Genomic DNA, 21,209 nt, shown 5'->3' with positions numbered 1-21,209 from the left:
ATTAGAGAGACAAGGCTTGGAGTAGAAGTGGTATACTTTTAAATGGACAATGCAGGAATTAGAAGTTCATTTATAGGGACAGAATAGGACTTGAGGAAACCTATCTGGGCAACAAGGGAAGGAATACAAGAAATCAGGGCAAAAAAAGTGTTACTCAAATATAGATTTTCAGGTTCAGTGATCAACAGACAAGGATGTAAAAAGCTGGTTAGACAGGCAAAAATAGACAATAAGATTAGCATTGCAGGGAACACAAAAAAAATGAAAAGCTTCTATAAGTACATGTGGAGTAAAGAGAGTTGAGGAAGTAGTAAGGCCTTTGATAGGGTCTGATGGGAATGTGGTATTGGACAACTGGGAAATGACAGATACCCTGAACAATTTCTTTGTATCCATGTTCACGGAAAAAGCAGTTGACTCTTTCCCAGAAGTGAGGGCTAAATTTCCTGCAAATGGGGAAGACATTTTGAGGAAAATACTAACTTGGCCAGGATAAGTTGTGAGATAAGATATCAAATGGCACTTGTAATGCATATGACAATAGAATAGAAAAAAGTTCATTATTCTTAGTAAACCTTCTCTTACATGTAGCATTTGCTCCCTCTCTCTTTTTCTTCCTTTCTTTCTCACTATTAATAATACTACAGTTTAGTCAGTGCTCTTCTGATGTTATTATTTATCTTCCTCAACTCTAAATCCACGACTGTGCTTACTGTTTCTCCTCCCTGCATCTTCCCTATATTGAAATCAAGACACATCACATGATCTTCTACTCTTAACACATACATAAACTTGAAAGCTGTGCAACCTCCTGCTTCCTTTCCTCCGAGAATGTAAAGTTTAAAACCAACGTTGGTATCACTTAATGACTAGTCCTTGATTCACCTCATCATCTTTATTCCTTTTAACCTTTATGGCGTTCCACGTTTCTCTAGAAAATCAATGAAGATTCCAAGATACAAACAAACTACAGAACAATGGCATTGCAGTGATAATATGTGCGGTCTGTTAGGAGAGGCTAAATACTACTTGCGTAATTTCATACCGTTTTGTTATAAATTACAAACTTTATTTTCTTTAGTTGTCTGCAATTTAAGCAATCTTTGCATACCATTTATTAATGGTGCGGAATTTTCTGGAATGGCACAAATGGCGACGTACACCATAACTTACCCCGATTTGCGTGCCAATCTTCCTGTTGCAGACACAAAAATGTCCTGGAAAAGATTTTTGAATGTGGCACGGTGAACTCAATGGTGAATCAGGGACCTCAGAAGCACTATACCCAATGGTGGGCCCTGCAAACCTTCACGTGCCACAATAAAAGCTTGTTGGATAAAAAAAATTCTGATGACACTTGTTCGATAAAAGTTTAATAAAGGTTTTCTTTTAGCACAATTTTCATTGATGTTGTCTGCTGACTGTAAGTTCATTTTCAACTTGGACTGCCTGTTGTTCCATGAGTGTGCAGCCCCTCAGGGATCAGTTCACGACATGATTGTTTGAGACTTCCTCATGCAGCTAGATTTGGTAGGTTTGATGGTCACCTCTGAAAGCAAGCACAGCTCCTCCGACAGATGTTGGTATGCCAGTTGTTCCCTGCACAGTCTTGGGGGAGAGGGGTAGTAGCAAGTTTGGTGCAGTTTCTGAACATGTTTCCTCATGTGCTGTGCCTCCTGCCTCTGCTCCTCCTCCACATTGTCCATGAAAATAGGAATGCCTACTGGAAAGGCCATTGCAATCCTTTTGACCTTATGAGAGGGGTGTGGGTCCTGATCATATTTATTGCCTTCGGAAATACGCGACACTGGTTGGCAGAACTGACAAAACGGAAGATCTTAGTACCCAAGAAGTAAAAAAAAAAAGCTGAGGTCAATTCCAGACTGCAGAGACTAAGCTCCAAAACCTTAATGGTCCTCCCAGGCTGAGAATGATGAGTGCCATAAATCACAGTGCTACCAAGTGACCAAGGACCCACCCGTGCCATTATTTTTCAGTCTAAGTGGCTGCGGCAAGAAAACTAGCGTAAATCCAGGAAATTCATGATTACCAGTGTCTTGAATTGGGGGTGAGGGGGTTGGTGGTGATGGAGCGATGATAACCCTTCACAGTTTCACAAGGGTTTTGACAGAGCGATGCATAAGTCCTAGGAAATTCTGGCATAGCATGAATAGTGACATGATGCACTCACACCATAATTTCCTCTGATTTTGCACTGCAAAATGGACCTAACAACATAGATATTCTGTTCCAATGGCGCAAGTCTCCAAGAAATTCGCTCCCACTATTTTCAGAGGTCAATAATTATTCATGAATTCGAGATAATTGCTTGCTTGAAACATCCTTCATCCTAGATCGATTCAAGCATATTTTTTCCAGTCCCGATTTAGGCTGACCTTGATGGAAAATTTGCACAAACATATTCTGAATGTGTACTTAGCACATTGAGTGGAGTGAATATTCTGACCATGTATGGCTGAAGTGGATCTGATGCAATGCGTGGATGGCTTGAGTTGAAATTCAATTATTAATCCTATAAAAGTGGAAGGGAAAGTTACTGATACAATGTAGTGGATAATTTCATACAGTGGGCAGCATTCTTAGGAAATAAATTTGAATAAGACTACTTGTGAATTTGTACTGATAAAGAAAATAAGTTCAGTCATTTGAGGTGATAGGTCTGTGGATGTGATTGCTTTTAACTGGTTAGGAAATTTACACCGATGTTCCAGAACAAATATAATGCCCACCTACACTTGCAACAAGGTTTTATTTTCCTAGGACCTGCTGAGAAACCTTAATCCCTAGGCGGTGAGAATTTGTGCATGCAACTTGACCAACTTTGATACTTTGTTCAGAGTGGGCTACACATTTCTATGGACTTCGAAGACTGGCCGATAATCATTTTGACAAAAAACGTTGCTCATGGTAGTTCCTTAATGTGCAGAAACCCTGTAATTGAACATTTGAGAAATTTATATGCAGTTAGAATCTTACAACTACACTGCCGTAACTTTCCAGAACTTCCCTTCTCCTCCAAAAAAAAGTGGCAAGGATATTGGAAAATGCAATTGAACAATTTGTTGGATGTTCTTTGAGAATGTCTATTTTAAATGAATTAGAAGAACATGTCAGAATCATTTCAATAGGTATAAAAGAGCAGATATCTGAGAGTAGTGCTGAAGAGATTATAATATTGGTGTTCAAATAATTTATATAAACCTCCCAAATGTGTTGCAGCAATGCTTCTTAACTTACAAATCCAGTATGTATCACACAACTAAGATGTGTGACATTAAGAGGGAAAAGACTGAAGACTATGTGACAGTGTATAAAGGGGGGAATAAATGGAATTCAAGTTGAGCATGTGGAGCGCTCCCAGAGAAAGTTAACGCTTGACAGGTAGGATTACAACCTTCAAACAGACTTCAGCCATATGGCAGTATGTATCATACACTAAGCGAAGCTTAAAAATGTTGGGTTGGAAGACACAACACTAAGTACAAGTAATTCTAAAGTCGAGTTGACTTACTTCTTTTTTCGAGCACGTGCACAGTATGAGCAAGTCTTGTTGATTTGCACAGAACTCTGATGTGACACTGATGGTTCACAGAAACAGGGAAGGAAAAAAGTAGAGAATTGCAACAAGCTCACAAAAATGTATCAAAATGAACAATTGGTTCTACCCAGATTAGTCTGCAGTCTCTTCTGACCTGCCTCGATTTATCAGTACAATTTCATCTCCTCCCCCACCCTCCTCAATTCTCAACGCGCGCTGCCAAGACTTTCTAACCTCTTTGTGAATGATCACTATCAACAATGTCAAAAAATTCTCGGCACGACCTACAGAGCTGTTTGTTTTGAACTGTCTACTTACCTATTGATTGTGGTACGTGAGGGCTTTCAATTGTAGCCAGACTCTCTTTGTAGAAAGAAGAACCTAAAGGCACAGAGGTTATTTCAGTATAACATTAACATTACGTTCAAAATTGGGATTTTACACGTACTATAAACAGGAACTGGCAACTATTTATTTTGCTTAAAGAGAAGCTTTAAATTACTTAACACCCTATTTCATTAATTGGTGCTTACTTTAAATTCATTTCTTAATTATACCTTTCAGGAACTTAGGTAAATTGTTTGTATAGTGCAATTGTACCTCAAATCTTGTGTTGCTGCAATGTGCTTTCCAAGTCACACTGGTGCAATATGAGCAATATAATTGCAGATGATCTGACATCAGTTTGACATTTATATCAGGTGTGAGACCATCTACAGGCATTCAGCTCTTTTCTAATATTAGAAATGTCATCTGCTGTCAGAGACCAGTGAGCAGAGCTGTGTTTATGTGTTAATACTGCTGAAGGTATGTTTTTGAAATCTACATTTATTGAAGTGATGCTAATAAGTTGAAAAAGATAGCTGAAGCCTTCTTAAAAACCCTATAGTTTAGGACCTAACAAAACTGTGAGTTGCATTATTTTTTTCTTAATTCTCCAGCAGTTCTCCTACTCAAAATGAAATGGCAATAAAATCAAATGGTATCAATGGAGGGTAATAAATTGAAGCACATTGGTGCAGAGATGCAACATGAGGCCATCTCTGTACCTGTCACCAAAATTCAAGGTCAATGAGAGAAGACTTTTCTTTCTCCAGAGCCAACTAGACTACAGACATGGTCAATATTAAGTCAGCATAAAATCCAAATTACTTAATGAGCTAGATTTATGAAAGCTTCTGGCTTGCTGCATTCAGGAATGAATATCTAAGAGGCTAACACAAACACTTAGTTTTAAATTAAGTTGTCAAATTTTATACAGTTAAGTCTCCCTCCTTAGATGATTTTAGAAGGACCAATCTTTGCTGCAAATAAGTACATGCTAAATGTAATAGATCTTTGGTAGTAACCAGACCATTGTTGCAGCCTAGGAAGGATTTACTTGCAGAATGGGTGTGTAATTGGTAAATTAATTTCAATATAGACAAGTGTGAGGTGGTGCATTTTGGTAAGATGAATAAGGAGGCCACATACTGGTTCGATAATATAAGTCTAAATGGGGTAGAGGAGCAAAGGGATCTAGTGGTACAGATATACAAATCACTAAAAGTAGAGACGCAGCTTAATAAGGCCATTTAAAAAAAAAGCAAACCAAGCACCTAGAGGGATAGAATTGAAAAGCAGAGAAGTTATGTTAAATTTGTATAGAACCTTGATTAGACCACACCTGGAGTACTGTGCACAGTTCTGGTCTCCATACTATAAAAAGGATATACAAGCACTAGAGAGGGTGCAAAAAAGATTCACAAGGATCCTACCAGAACTGAGAGGGTATACTTAACAGGAAAGGCTGAACAGGCTGGGACTCTTTTCTCTAGAAAAGTAGAGGTTGAGGGGTGACCTGATAGAGGTCTTTAAGATTATGAAAGTGTTTGATAGGGTAGACATAGAGAAAATGTTTCCTCTTATGAGGGAGTCCAAAACTTGAGGTCATAAATATAAGATAGTTACTAATAAATCCAGTAGGGAATTTAGGAGAAACTTCTTTGCTAAGAGAGTGGTAAGAATGTGGAACGTGCTACCACAAGGAGTAGTTGAGGTGAATAGCATTGATGCATTTAACAGGAAGCTAGTGAAGTACATGAGGGAGAAAGGAACAGAAGGATATGCTGATAGGGTTAGATGAAGAGGGGTGAGAGGAGGCTCGTGTGGAGCATAAACCATTTGGGTCGAATGGTCTATTTCTGTGCTGTAGACTCTATGTAACTTTTGTTCCAGAAATACTGTAGAATAATGCTGGTTGGGATAAATATTTTTCTGTGGAGACCCAGTTCTCCATTAAAGTGATTAGGCCAAAGAAATACATAGACTTGATGAGGAGCAGTCCAAAGTGCTTTAACTGGCTTAGTTCCAAGGATTACACTGAAGATAATTTGGTAATGGGCCAACTGAGTCCAATTCAGTATTCAGTAAACCTCTAGGATCAACACCACAGTCATCCCTGTTGCGTCAATTGAAACCGAATTAACAATGAGTCAGTTTGGTTCTAGAGATGAAAATTGTGGATTAAAAACAGTAAAATTTGAAAAATCACAAAAAGTGTTTAAGAAGAAAGCAGGAGATGTTACGTTATACTCTTTTCCTTCTAACCCTTAAACAGGATCAGGATTAAAATTAGAACGACTTTGGACCATTTTAATGCAATTTATAATACCTTTGAAGTGAAATGAGCTGCATCACATTGTGTTTCTTCCTTTATGCTGCTAGAACTGCCTTTCTTCTGTGGAAGGTGAGGATGTGTATGATCTTATAGTATTTGCTTTAGTATACTAGATCATTTCTTTTCAATTGAAATGAGCTGGAATTGGTTCTAGCAATGGAGCTCAATACGACATTGTCAAGCAAATAAGTCGTTTTAATGCATTATGCATTATTTGTTTGTTGCAATTGAAATGTAAGCAATTCAAGAAAGGAGGGAGAGAGAAAACGGGGAACTACAGGCCAGTTAGCCTGACATCAGTAGTCGGGAAAATGCTGGAATCTATTATTAAGGACGTGATAACGGAACACTTAGAAAATCATAATATGATTAGGCAGAGTCAACGTAGTTCTATGAAAGGGAAATTGTATTTGACAAATCTACTGGAGTTTTTTGACGACGTAACTAGCAAGGTAAATAAAGGGGAACCAGTGAATGTAGTATATTTGGATTTTCAAAAGGCATTCGAGAAGGTGCCACACAAAAAGTTGTTACACAAGATAAGGGCTCATGGGGTTGGGGGTAATATATTAGCATGGATAGAGGGTTGATTAATGAACAGAAAACAGAGAGTAGGAATAAACGGGTCATTCTCAGATTGGCAGGCTGTAACTAGTGGGGTGCCGCAAGGATCAGTGCTTGGGCCTCAGCTATTTACAATCTATATTAATGACTAAGATGAAGGGACTGAGTGTGATGTATCCAAATTTGTTGATGATACTAAGCTAGGTGGGAAAGTAAGCTGTGAGGAGGACACAGAATCTGCAAAGGGATATAGACAGGTTAAGTGAATGGGCAAGTAGGTGGCAGATTGAGTATAATGTGGGGAAATGTGAGGTTATTCACTTTGGTAGGAAGAATAGAAAAATGGAATATTTTTTAAATGGTGAGAAACTATTAATTGTTGGTGTTCAGAGGGATTTGGATGTCTTTGTACACGCAATACAGAAAGTTAACATGCAGGTACAGCAAGCAGTTAGGAAGGCAAATAGTATGTTGGCCTTTATTGCAAGGGAGTTGGAGTACAAGAGTAAGGAAGTCTTGCTGCAATTGTACAGGGCTTTGGTGAGACCAGACCTGGAGTATTTTGTACAGTTTTGCTCTCCTTACTTAAGGAAGGATATAAGAAATGGGAGCAGGAGTAGGCCATATGGCCCCTCGAGCCTGCTCCGCCATTCAATAAGATCATGACTGATCATTCTACCTCAACTCCACTTTCTCGCCCTATCCCCATATCCCTTAATTCCTTTAGAGTTCAAAAATACATCGCTGTCAGTCTTGAATATACTCAACGACTGGCAATTTACAGCCCTCTGGGGTAGAGAATTCTAAAGATTCACAACCCTCTGAAGGAAGAAATTTTTCCTCATCTCGGTCCTAAATGGCCGACCCCTTAGCTTGAGACTATGACCCTGAGTTCTAGGCTCTCCAGTTTATAAATCATTTAAATTGCACTCTCATGAAACCTGTATAACTCTTGAATGCTTACAAAGGCTGGTTTAAAATCCGTATGACCAGAAAGGGTAAACATGGAGCTGCAACATTCTGTCAGGCTTCATGGTAGAAATACTGGCCAAAGGGTTATAGAAATGACTGATGGCGTGTTATAAGACTGAGGGAATCATTGTAGTGTCAGCCACATCTGTAGCCCAAGGAACAATACTTTGTGATCAAAATTTAAAATGAGGTCCAGAGCTCAGCTGCGAGGAGAAGGACTTTCTAAGGAGGCCCTGATGGCATGCATCCTAGAATGTTGAGGAAAATCGGAAAGGAAATAGCAGCGGTTCTGACCGTAATCTTTCAAACGTTCGCCAATACAGAAGTTGTACCAGAGGACTAGAGGTTAACACCTCTGTTCAAGAAGGAATAAAGGATAACTATAGACTAAGACAGCCTAATATCAGTAGTGGTATAAAATTAATACTCACTTAGAAAGACATTAGGTTAATTAAGGACGGGTAGCATGAATTTGTAAAAGGCAAATGGTATCTGACAAATTTAGTAAAATTCTGAGGAAATAACAGACTGTATTCATAAAGGAAATGCAGTGAATGTTGTTTATGATTTTCAAAAGGTATTTTATAGGCTCTCATATAAGAGGCTTGTAAATGAAATTACGGTATATAGTATTAACGAGAATGTGGCAGTATGGATAGGAAGTTGCCTAAAGGGCAGAAAATAGAGTAGTGGTTAATGGTGTTCTTTGGACTGGCGCGATATAAACGTCTGTGTCCCCCCATGGATCAGTGTTAGGATCATAGATCTATATATTTTGGACGAGTTCAGAGGGTACAATATCAAAATTTGCTGACAAGACAAAATTGGGGTGTGTGGTTAACTGTAAGCAATTTGAGGAGGACAAAGAGAGGTTAGTAGATTTGGCAGCTAGATGTCAGATTAAATTTAATGTTGAGAAATGTGAGATGATACATTTTGGGATTTAGAACAAGGAGAAGAAATACACACTAAATGGTAAAAGTTAAAGGGATAAAAGAACAAAGACCCTTAGTTCAGATAGACAATTTTTTATTGGGGAGGACAAGTTAGTAAAGCTGTAAAAAAAAATACAGGTTTAATAAATAGGGGCATGGCGTGCAAACATAAAGGGTAATGATAAATCTAGAAAAATCATTTGTTAGGCTGCAGTTTAAAAAAAACTGCATCCAATTTTGGGCAGCCCATTCTCGGAAGGATGTCAAGGTCATGGAGAGGGTACAGAAGAGATTCACTAGGATGATACTGAAGACGAGAGGCTTCAATTATGAGGAGAGACTAGAGAAGCAGGGACTCTTTTCATTAGAACTGAAAAGATTAAAAGGATACCTGATAAGGCCATTCAAAATGATGAGGAGTTTTGATAAGCTAAAAAAGGAACTGAGTTGGAACAATGTGAGTAAACATATAGAAAATGAGGCAAGGGAATTTAAAAAAAAACATTTTTAAAACATGAATTTAGTTATCTAATAAGCTCCAAAAGATCTCTCTAGTGGAACGTAACCATTTTCTGATGAGCACTCTGTTCTTTCATGCCTTAGAGGCGGTGCAATGAAGGTTCACTAGATTGATTCCTGGAATGAGAGAGTTGTCCTTTTAGGAGAGATTAAGGAGAATGGGCCTGTATTCTCTGGAGTTTAGAAGAATGAGAGGTGATCTCATTGAAATATATAAGATTCTGAGAGATGCTGAGAGGCTGTTTCCCCTGTCTGGAACTAGGGGCATAGTCTCAGGATAAGGGGTTGGCCATTTAGGATTGAGATGAGGAGGAATTTCTTCACACAGAGGGTTGTGAATCTTTGGAATTTTCTACCCTGGAGGGCTGTGGCTGCTCAGTTGTTGAGTATAGTCAAGGCTGAGATCGATAGATTTTTGGACTCTAAGGGAATCAAGTGATATGGGGATCGGGTGGGAAAGTGGAGTTGAGGTAGAAGATCAGCCATGATCTTATTGAATGGCGGAGCAGGCTCGAGGGGCTGTATGGCCTACTCCTGCCCCTATTTCTTATGTTCTTATGTAATTGGAGCCAGTGACAATGTGTACAATCCTTAAAATGGAACTGTCGGATACAAAAGGAAACAAGTGTAATCAAGTGAATGTTACGTGCAGGAGGAGTTTTGCTGTAAGATTCTATGACAGCATTGCCCACATCTTGACAAATTTAAAAAGGTACTGCAACGTGCCAGAAACAGCGAAGAGATGAATAATTAATTACTGTTTCTCTGTGGTATTTGCTTCAGGCAGGAATGTTGGCCAGGACCAGGAGGAACACTACATTGTTTTTTGAATAGTGCCATGGGATATTTAATGGCTAACTGAACACTGCAACAGGTAGATGGGACTTTGGGTTAATAGGTTATCCAAAGGACCGCACTTATGCAGCACTGGTATAGGGCTTGAATCCATAACATACTGACCCAGAGGCAATGGTGCTACAAACTGAGCAAAGCTGACACACAAATATCAATCCTGCTAGTGACTTTTTTTTAGTGGGGGGTCGGGGGGTGGGGTTGGGTGGAAGGAAAATACAAGATTAGAACAAACCTCAATATGGGTGAACATATGGGGCTTGATTTAAGATTTTCCTTTCAACTTGGACATGCAATTTTTTGAATTTTCCTTCACTGAACTGGGCACTTTTTAATTTTTATCTCCACTTCTGCCCAAAAAAAAAATTGGTTAAGTGTGACATAATTCTCCAGAACTGGAAAATTCTAAATGATGCAAGCACAGAGTTGTACAGATAAAATTTTCTTTGGAAATTGGAAAATGCAACTTTCTAGATCATGTAGTTGTGATTTGGAGGGTGTGGGACTAGCTGTAAGGAAATAAGATCCAAACCCAAGGCAGTGAAATTTTTGCACTTTGATTTGAGATGCATTCTATTCCCTGGCTTATATTCAGTGCTGACATGACAGTATATCGTAATGGGGCAAGCTGAATATGAATAGTGTTTTCATTCTAAGTACAGTAGTGAGCATGGTCTCTTCCTAAAGCTAGCATCCTTTCAAAGGTTCTCAGTGATGTGGAGCCAAAGCTGCAGCAGAATGGTAACTTGAGCTGATGCTGGTGCAGCTTCTCTGTACTAACCCAGGGGTGACGAGGAGGTGGCGAATGTTTTGTAATAGGAGGATATGGCATGAATGCTGAAATGTCAGGTAAATGTGCACATTGAGCTTGAGCCAGATAGATCTGAACGAACCTGGCTTTTTCCAATGTAATCAAATTGAGTGACGTTAGAACCTTCTCGTGTTGAATGAGAAGCTGAAAGAAATGGAAGAAGAATAAACGAGTAACACCAAATGGTAAAAGACAGGGGATGCCGAGGAGAAATGTTTTTCCATAAAGTGATGCATTAGAATCATGAAGGAGAAACATTGCTCACGATTCTCACTGACCTGGTTGTGGCTCCCGCCCACCATTGTGCATTTCAATCCTCGTATGGTTAAATCAAGGAGCAAACTTCACGAACAATTGTTAGGACTAAACTGAAGAAAAAGTTCTGCTCAAAGTAAATTGGCTCCATGTATTGACTTTCTTAAATTTACCACGTCTGATTTTCTGATGAGAAAGTCTTTTCTCCATAATTTGTACTTTCTCCTCAGTAAAATATGGCAGTCTGTATTATCAAGGAGGGGAGGACTGTCTGGGTGAATGGTGAACTGCTATTTAATACTGTTCATATTTTACCACATGCTGTGAGTAACCTTAATGTTGGTAACACCATGGTAAAGTAAATTAGGTGAAGCTGCTAAGAGTCTGAGACCCTCCCCCCCACCCCCCCTCAAACGAGAGCTGGTTTCCATAGACGACTTTGGATGCAACCATGTTTGCTGAATGGCTTGGTTCCCTGCAGGCAAGCCAGCAGAAGTTTGACCTGTATGTACCTTCCCCAATCAGCGCAAAAGGTAAAGTGACGTGGAAACAATTTCAGGTACAGCTTGTCTCTGGCCACTGTGTAATCAATGTTTGTGGCGCCAGTATTTTGAAGCATGATTTCAGGAACCACTACTCAAAACAGGTCTCTAATATAAATAATATGATCATAGAATGTTACAACACAGAAAGAGGCCATTCAGCCCATCAAGTCTGCACTGTTGCGTTTCTGCAATTGAACCATCTATTCAATTCCTACTCTTCTGCTATCTCTCCATACCCTTTGATATTGTTCTTTTCATGCAGCTATCTAATTACCTTTCAAAGTATTGATGGCCTACTTCAGCAGTGGTTTGTGGCAGACTATTCCACATGCCAATCACCCTCTCCATGAAGCAATCTTTTCTAACCTCCCTTTTAATTCTTTTTATAACCATCTTAAATTTGTGACCTCTTGTTCCTGCCATGCTAAGTACTGAAAACAATCTATCACTATTTGCTCTATCATAACAATTCATAATCTCATAATGGCAATTTTCCTTTGTAAACTATTGCCTGCCATGTGGTTTCAGGCTCTGGCTAGCAGGTGGCATTATGGCATGAGTTTATGAACACACTCTCCCAAGAACAAATGTTTTAAAAATCCATTCATCATCTTGATTTCCCCCCTTTTCATTTTGTCTATTGCTGGCCTTTTTATAAATAAACATCCCATTCTAAAATTCATTTAATTTCAAATTTGAAACATATAAAAAATAATTTTCTCCTTTGCTGGCCTCAGCAGTTCTTTCCTTGATGGATAAATAAATCAAGGGCCCATTGTGGTCTACCCCAAAGCCACTTCTGGGCCTCCTGTTCCTTAACAATTCACTATTTTATTATTAGAGGTTTCTTTTTTCAGTGGCCAGTTTATTGTGAGCTTCCTAATCATGTTAAAGTCATGCTGAAGCTTCCGACCAGCCATTGCCACGATCAGCTTCAGCTGTTGCCATGATCAGGTTTTGCTCTTCCTGCGACTCCCCATGCCTTACCGCCACCTACACCCATAATTTTATTTCGCAATTTCAGGCTTCCCCCTGCTGTTGCCACTGGTTCGCAGTCCCATGTTCTACCCTGCACCTATTTTCCATTCTTCCCATCCCTCACTGAAGCTTCCCACTGCCTTCTACCGTGCTTCACGAAGCTTCCCTGACGTCAGGACTGTCCCTGTGTTTCCTGCCACCTAACTGCTTCTTGACCTGACTCTTCTCCCCACCCAGTCTTCCAGGCTTCCAACTATTACTCCCAGAATCTTTCTGCCACCTGCTTCAATCATTGGCCCGAAGGCCTGCCTAGGGGTTCCAGCCTGACTCTGCTCCCTGACCTGTCTGTCTGAGTTGGCTTTAACCCAATCTCTGCCCTCTCCTTCATGCCCCCTCTGTCCATTTCAGTCCCCCCTCTCTGCTCCTTCATGGAGATCTCTTTCTGATTCAACACTCTTTCTCTGAAGTCCTGAATGGCTCCCTCTGTCAGCTTCAACCTTGCTGTTGCTCCCATGTTCTATACCAATTTTCCCATAGAAGCCTGCTGCTCTCCATTTCTATTTATTTTGAACTACTATATTTGCCTCTGCCCCGTCCTACACTCTATCTTCATCAACTCTCCCCTACGCCATTCCTGCTACCGTACTACCCCAAGGTACCCCCACTGCTCATCTCCAAACTATTCACCTTCCTAAATGATTTTCTCTTTCTTCAGCTACCTTTCCCCATTAATTACGACCCACCCCACTCTGCTACTCAAGGCACCCATATCCACAACCCTTCCCCTAAAATAGTATTTACTCCCTCCACAATTACATACTTCTCTCCCAACTCAATTCCTACTGCTCCACACCGTTCACCCTGATTTTCTCACGACCCCAATCCACCAAATACCCAGTACTCACAGCACTCCCTACTGCTCCCTACCTCTTCACTACTTAGTGCTCTACCCCAACTACCCTGATCCCCAAGTATTTAATGTTTTCCTCTCTGGCCGAATCACACACCACCTCCGATACTGTCCAGATCAATTTCTGCCCCTCCCCACAGCACCATATCCTATCACATACCAACGCCACATCACGCCCTCATAAAACACGATCTTTTGACTTCCTATCGCAACATAGCAGGAGATCACTAGTAATTTAAAGGAATATAGTTGAGAGGTTTCATATATATCTGCCTGTATACTGGAGTTAAACAGACAAAGGAGAAAGAAGCACTCAATGACAGCAATTCACATTTTTTTCTTAGTAAATTGATACTGATATTTAATCTTAATTTTAATTGGAATTGACTGTTGGTATACTTATTGACCAGTTCCATGGATAGAAAAATGTATTTGGTTGTGTTAACACTTTTATTGATTTACAGAGCCCATGTGCACTTGAAACATGAAAATGTTGCACCAATTTTAGATTTGAGATACAAAAAGATATCTGAAGTCCAATCTGCAAGAATTTCTTCATTAATCATCCTGGATTTTTGCTGCACAGATGGCCACAGTACTGTGGAGGATTAAAGGTGTTTGGAATCACAGCCTGTGTCTGCTTCAGCTGATTGTAATGGATCAGGACTTTTGAACTGTGGCAGAATAAATGCTTTCTGTCTCCAATGCAATAAAAAAGTGGTGATTTTTTTCTCTTTGAATGCCTGGAGTTCCAGGCCGTAAACTACAGGCCTCCATAAACTTGTGCTTCAACTGCATAATGCAAAATTTCTCTAGAGCACAGCAGTGGTAATCAAGATGGATGAGCAGGCTTCTGGGGATGGTTGAAATGTAGAGTTCTCCTTGAAATTGAAGGCCAAGTAATTCTGAACAAGTCAAAACTAAAACAGCAGGGCTTTCTTGCTCTATTTACATTAGCTCAAAATATTAATGAGTTTACAACCGGTTTTGTTTGTGTTCTCTGAGATCAAGGACCTCTCAGAATAATTTATAAGATATGGGATCTAGTTCACGAGGGGATTGACCTAATAATTCGGTCGTGATTTAAAGTGAGTCAAATGTAAGACTTATCCCATGATTCTCATCATACGATGTTGCAGCACAGAAACAGGCCATCAGGGTGATACTGGTGTTTTTTTTCTCCTAATAAACCGCCTGGTCTAATCTTATTTTTTTTGTGCACTCCCTGTACCCTTTAATGTTTCTCGTAAGCAACTGTCTAATTGCTTTTTGAAAGTATTTATGGACTCTGTTTCAGATACGGTTTGTGACAGAATTCCACAATCTAACCACCATCTGTGTAAAGAATTAGTTTCTAATCCCCTCTTTAATTCTTTTCATGATTATCTTAAATTTGTGACCTTGTTACCTGAACAATGGAACAACTATCACTATTTACCTTTCATAATCTTCAGGACCTTTATTTCATCATCCCTTAACCTTCCCAGTTCTAATGAAATCACTTCATGACTTTAAACCCTCATCCCAGCTAACATCCTGGTTAATTGATGCTGCATCTTTTCCACTGCTTTTAGATCTATCCCATTATGGGAACACGTTGCTCCAGCTATAACCTACCTAAGGTTTCATACAAGTTCAAACTTTCCCTCTTTGCTTTTATATCCAGTGCCTCCAGATACAAAACCAAATACTCTGTTTGCCTTTTTTGTGGCCTTATCTAATTGTGCTGCCACCTTTTAATGAACTGTATTAATCTGTTTTGTATGTAAGTAATAAATATAACAAATATAAATTTTGCGGGATGATTCTGCTGACAGCACTGTGAAATATATTTTACAATGTTATACGTTCTCCATTCTGACCTCTCCGTGATATATGAAAAATACTCTTAAATGATAACCAGAATGTTATGAAAGCTATTATTGATGGAAACCACTCTGACCCATATTTCACAGCTCTTTACAAGACTTTCGTCTTGTGGCTTCACCAGGGAGCCAGTGGAAGGGCTCCTCACGAGCTTTTCTGCTTCTGCCCACCATGTGGTTATTTACTGTTCCAAAGACAAACTCCCAGTTTCCAATCATTCTCTCACCTACTCACAGGAATACTCCTGGAGATCACTCTCAATACTCATAACCCCCAGGTTTAGGTGTCTATTGCCCTCCCCACCTGCAACCTCACTGAACCTGATCAGCAATTGAATACATTGCTAGCTTGCCCTCATCCCATACACCACTATACTGGACGAAAGAATTATCGAGCCACAAAGTCATGCTACACCTGTGGAGAAAACCTGTGCATTGGGCAGGAATATATCAAATCAGATTCAGGTTGGCCGGACTGTGAGGACTGGCCTTCATGCTCCCTCATCTAGCTCAATCCTACTTGGTATTCCCAGACCCCAGTGCTCCCATTTCACATCTCCATGTTTGCTGTTTGGTACAGCCTTTCCTCCTCTCCCCACCCGCTCCCCAACACAGATTGTTTCTCCCCCCCCCCCACCCACCCCAAAACTTGGTCCGCTCCCATTTACATTTCAACATTCAAACGTGCAAGCCTACGTTCCTAGAAAGCAGAAAGGAGGAGGAGAGTGAAATAGAAACCATGAGAAAAAGTGGCACAGTGATACAGACGCTACTATAAGAAAATTAAGTGACTACCATGGGGGCGGATGGATGACAGGAGGGAGACACAGAGGGGAAGATAAAGACAGAGATCATGACAGTGTTACAGAGGGGGAAAAATGCAATGACAAAGTTATGGAAAGAGAGTTTTTTTTATTTTCCGTGAGCAATGCCATGGGAAATTAATTATATTATTATGCATTGTGGTACAAAGGTGGTGTAATGCTCCTCTCCTCATGAAACAGCGTATCTTCTGACTCATTGTTATCAATACCACAGGAGCTCTGATATCTTTAAAAGTACTTCAAAATAAGGACACTTAATTGTGATGAAAGTAAGAGAAGAGCTTAGAATAAAGCAATAAAGATTCACGAAATAAATAACACATCCTACAGTAAACATGAAGTGTTTTCCAGGAGATAATTTCTGATGTTTTTTCATGCTTTCAGAATCCAGTAGATCCCTTCTTCATTCAATTTATCACCTGATGGGGTCTGATTTTAACTCTGAAAAATGGGCGGGTTGGGGGCGGTGGGGCAGTAAAAATCTAAAACCGCCCCCAACCTGCCTATTTCCGGTTTTAACGGAGGCGGGACAAAGCTTGGGCAACCAACCCACTCTGAGGAGGCAGGATAGTCACTAAAAGCTTTCATGGAGGCTGCGGGCCTCCATTTTAACAGAGTTTTTGTTTTTAACCCCTGGGGGCCGGGACTCCCGGGCCTTCTACTTCACGTCACGTGAGAGGAGGAAAGAAGGCCCAAAATAGCAGATAAGTGCCTTTATAGCACAGCTTGTGAGCCCTGAGGAGCAGCAGTGCTCCCCCCCCCCCCCCCGGTCCAACAAACAACCTGAAGCGACCCCCCCCCCCCCAATGATCTCCGACCCCCCCCCCCCCCATGATCTCCGACCCCCCCTCGATGACTGACCCCTCTCCCCCCCCAATCCCACCCGATGACTGAGCACCCCCCCCCCCCCCCGCCCCCGATGAAAATCATAAGGACATCCAAGAAACCTGTGCTTCTGGATTTCCCATCAGGAATTCCACCCCCCACTCCCTTCCCGGCTCCCCGATAAAATCATGCCCCTGGAGTCTTGTGCACTAACAGATGCTTGTGGGACTATAATATGTAATTTCAATCAACTCATAAAACCTATTTCAGTTTGGTAAATTAGGGTCAAGCACCATTGAGTGAATCTGAATGTGGAATAGAGAATGTAATTTGTATCACTGTGTTTGGAATATCAAATTCCAATTGTGTAATTCAGATTTAGATTTTCTATACGGTCTTGGCTGATTGCTGTACAGCTTGAGGTATTGAACTTTAAAGCCTATATTCATGAAGCAGAAGTTACATGCCTCTGAATTGGCTCATGCAAGTGTTGCCCAATGTCTGACCTGGATTAATTCAGCTATAGAGAGAAAACCTTGAGGCCAACAGCAACAACAAGAGTAACAAAACCTAATGTGTGGATGCTCGTTAAGTCCTGGAATACTAGTCAAATGCTGGTATCCTAGAGGACAGCTCAACGTTCTGATATTGTAGCTACTTGGCAAGTATAAATATTTTCTTTCATAAAGCTTCTAGCCGATTACAATCATTTTAGACTTGTGTAAAGTGATCAAAATGCTGTGGAAATAATATGAGCAACTAGAGGCACTGATTATTGTATTTTTTGAGTAAACTACATTTAGCAAGTGGCCTGTGAAGCTGTGGGTTTGGAGGACTCAGACAGCTGGGACTGCAGCTGCATCACTAAATAGCAGAAATCTAATGAGGGAGATGGAGGAAGAGTTCTCCAGTGTCACAGATGAGTGCCCTGTGGCATCCTTCACTGACTATGTGTTCATAATTTTAACACTCCAATATTTGTGTGCATTGTGTTTGTATAGTTGTCTGTCTAAATGCCAACTTGCTAATTTGTATGATCATTTGTCGATGAGTGAAGGAATGGAATGTTGCAACTCTGGTTGGCATGGTGCAGAGAAAACTGATTGTTTTCAGTACAGTCCAGCATCATCGAGACCAGTGTGCGTGATCACTGAAACCTATTCGATCCCAGACATCATCCCCCCACGTGGCCAGGTTGTCAACTCTTTGAGATCATAATCAGAACAGCGTCACCACCAAAGGCCTACGTAAATTGTGTTGCAATAGGCTGCTCCTCAACAGATGGAGTGCAGTGATGGCAGATTTCTAACAAAATTGACTCTGCTGGCAGAGGGGGGTCTTGAAATTACACTCTGCACTATTAGTAACAAACATGTTATCGTGTTCGCAGTATGATTTCAATGCAATTATTAAGCTGCACTAATATATTTATGCCAGCAATATAAGCATGTCAACATTCTGTATCATTCCTAAAGGCAGTCTATTGGCCCCAAAGTTTTACACCCTACTTTTGTTATCTTATGGTAAACTGGAGTCCATGGTCCCTCCCATAACTCTATCCATTTTATGCAGAATTTCAAATGCCGACTAACCAGCACCTGCTGAATCTGAACTGCAGAAGCATGCATTAGGCTACATAGGAAGGCTCTGAATTGCCTCTTGATAGCCCATTGTAAATTCCCCAGACCTTTTTGCTCTCACTCTACCATCAGAGTTAATTTTGTTTGAAGCCTGCTCTCACTGTTCATGCAGAGTATTTTAAGGGCTTTTAGAATTGTCATTTTTTTTGGCACAAACATGATTGATTCCTGTCCTGGGCCACCAAATGCGTCATTGTACACGAGAGATGTACCTACACCAGGTAAAATTATATCCCTGTCATTTTCCCAAGGTGACCATGTCCCGTTAATTACTTTTCCCTTTGCCATAAATTTATTCCTCTGATGAATGCTCTCAAGCCCATCCAGGACGGTCACATAATTATGACAAAGACAAATGTCAACTGGCTAAGGATTTAGAAAATTTATCCATCTGGTGTTTGTATTAATTGATAATCATTGTTCCTTTACAAACGTTATCTTGAGCACATTTGACATGCGTGCAAATTTGTACACCTTTGTTTAATATTTCAATAGGAATTTCTCTCCAGTAAATGTTTAAATGAACCACATGATCATCTGACAGTGATGGCTGTCCCCAAGCTGTCTCAAAGCCTTGTCTGCCTCTCAGATGACAGTGACTAGAGCATTTACTAGTGTACTGGATTCGCAATGGCAATATAATGAATGGAAAATGTATTTAACAAGACAAAAATTGGAATATTAATATATCCATGTAACTTACAGTGGAATGAGAACTGGCAGTATAGTTAGTCACAATTATGAGTTTAGAATAATCTTTGGCATTGTAAATCTGTTCCTTTACTCAAAGTATTTCAACTCTGTCCTACAAAGCTATGATGTGGAGATGCCGGTGATGGACTGGGGTGGACAAATGTAAGGAATCTTACAACACCAGGTTATAGTCCAACAATTTTATTTTAAAATCACAAGTTTCGGAGATAATCTCCGAAAGCTTGTGATTTTAAAATAAAATTGTTGGACTATAACCTGGTGTTGTAAGATTCCTTACATTTCTACAAAGCTATGTAAGTGTTTATGTGATGGATGTTCAGGTTCATTTGGGTTTCAGATTTGGACTACACTAATGGTCAGTCTATTGTTTCCCCTACTGCTGCCAAATCAAAAATGTAAACAATTTTACAACACCAAGTTATAGTCCAACAAATTTATTTTAGATTAAATTCCACAAGCTTTCGGAGGCTTCCTCCTTCGTCGGGCGGATGGTGGAAATGATATTTTCGAATCCTTCGCATTTGAAAAACATAGAACAATGCCTGGTGATTACTGCCCGTTGCCAAGGCAATCACAGTGAGCAGACAGAAAGGTGTCATCTAAAAGGCCACTGAATATACACCCCCCCAAAAAAAAAGAGAGAGAGAGAGAGAGAAGGAAGACAGTCAATGACCCGTTATATTAAAAACAGATAACATTTGTTCGCTGGTGGGGTTACGTGTAGTGTGACATGAACCCAAGATCCTGGTTGAGGCCGTCCTCATGGGTGCGGAACTTGGCTATTAATTTCTGCTCGACGATTTTGCATTGTCGTGTGTCTCGAAGGCCGCCTTGGAGTATGCTTACCCGAAGGTCGGTGGCTGAATGTCCATGACTGCTGAAGTGTTCCCCGACAGGGAGAGAACCCTCCTGTTTGGCGATTGTTGCGCGGTGTCCGTTCATCCGTTGTCGCAGCGTCTGCATGGTCTCGCCAATGTTCCATGCTCTGGGGCATCCTTTCCTGCAACGTATGAGGTAGACAACGTTGGCCGAGCCACAGGAGTATGAACCGTGCACCTGGTGGGTGGTGTCCTCTCGTGTGATGGTGGTATCTGTGTCGATGATCTGGCATGTCTTGCAGAGGTTACCGTGGCAGGGTTGTGTAGTGTCGTGGACGCTGTTCTCCTGAAAGCTGGGTAATTTGCTGCGAACGATGGTTTGTTTGAGGTTGGGTGGCTGTTTAAAGGCGAGTAGTGGAGGTGTGGGGATGGCCATAGCGAGGTGTTCTTCATCATTGATGACATGTTGAAGGCTGCGGAGAACATGGCGTAGTTTCTCCGCTCCGGGGAAGTACTGGACGACAAAGGGTACTCTGTTGGTTGCGTCCCGTGTTAGTCTTCTGAGGAGGTCTACGCGATTTTTCGCTGTGGCCCGTCGGAACTGTCGATCGATGAGTCGAGCATCATATCCCGTTCTTACTAGGGCGTCTTTCAGCGTCTGTAGGTGTCCATCGCGTTCCTCCTCGTCTGAGCAGACCCTGTGTATTCGCAGGGCCTGTCCATAGGGGATGGCCTCTTTGACGTGGTTAGGGTGGAAGCTGGAAAAGTGGAGCATTGTGAGGTTGTCCGTGGGCTTGCGGTAGAGTGAGGTGCTGAGGTTCCCGTCTTTGATGGAGATTCGTGTGTCCAAGAAAGAAACTGATTCTGAGGAGTAGTCCATGGTGAGCTTGCTGGTGGGATGGAACTTGTTGATGTTATCGTGTAGTCTCAAATCAAAAATGTGTATTGGGGGGTAGAGGAGGGG

Source organism: Heptranchias perlo, chromosome 30 (genome assembly GCF_035084215.1).
Source record: "Heptranchias perlo isolate sHepPer1 chromosome 30, sHepPer1.hap1, whole genome shotgun sequence".
In the NCBI taxonomy this organism is placed as follows: domain Eukaryota; kingdom Metazoa; phylum Chordata; class Chondrichthyes; order Hexanchiformes; family Hexanchidae; genus Heptranchias; species Heptranchias perlo.
The sequence above is the reverse complement of the archived record's forward strand: the minus strand, read 5'-3'. Positions refer to the sequence as shown.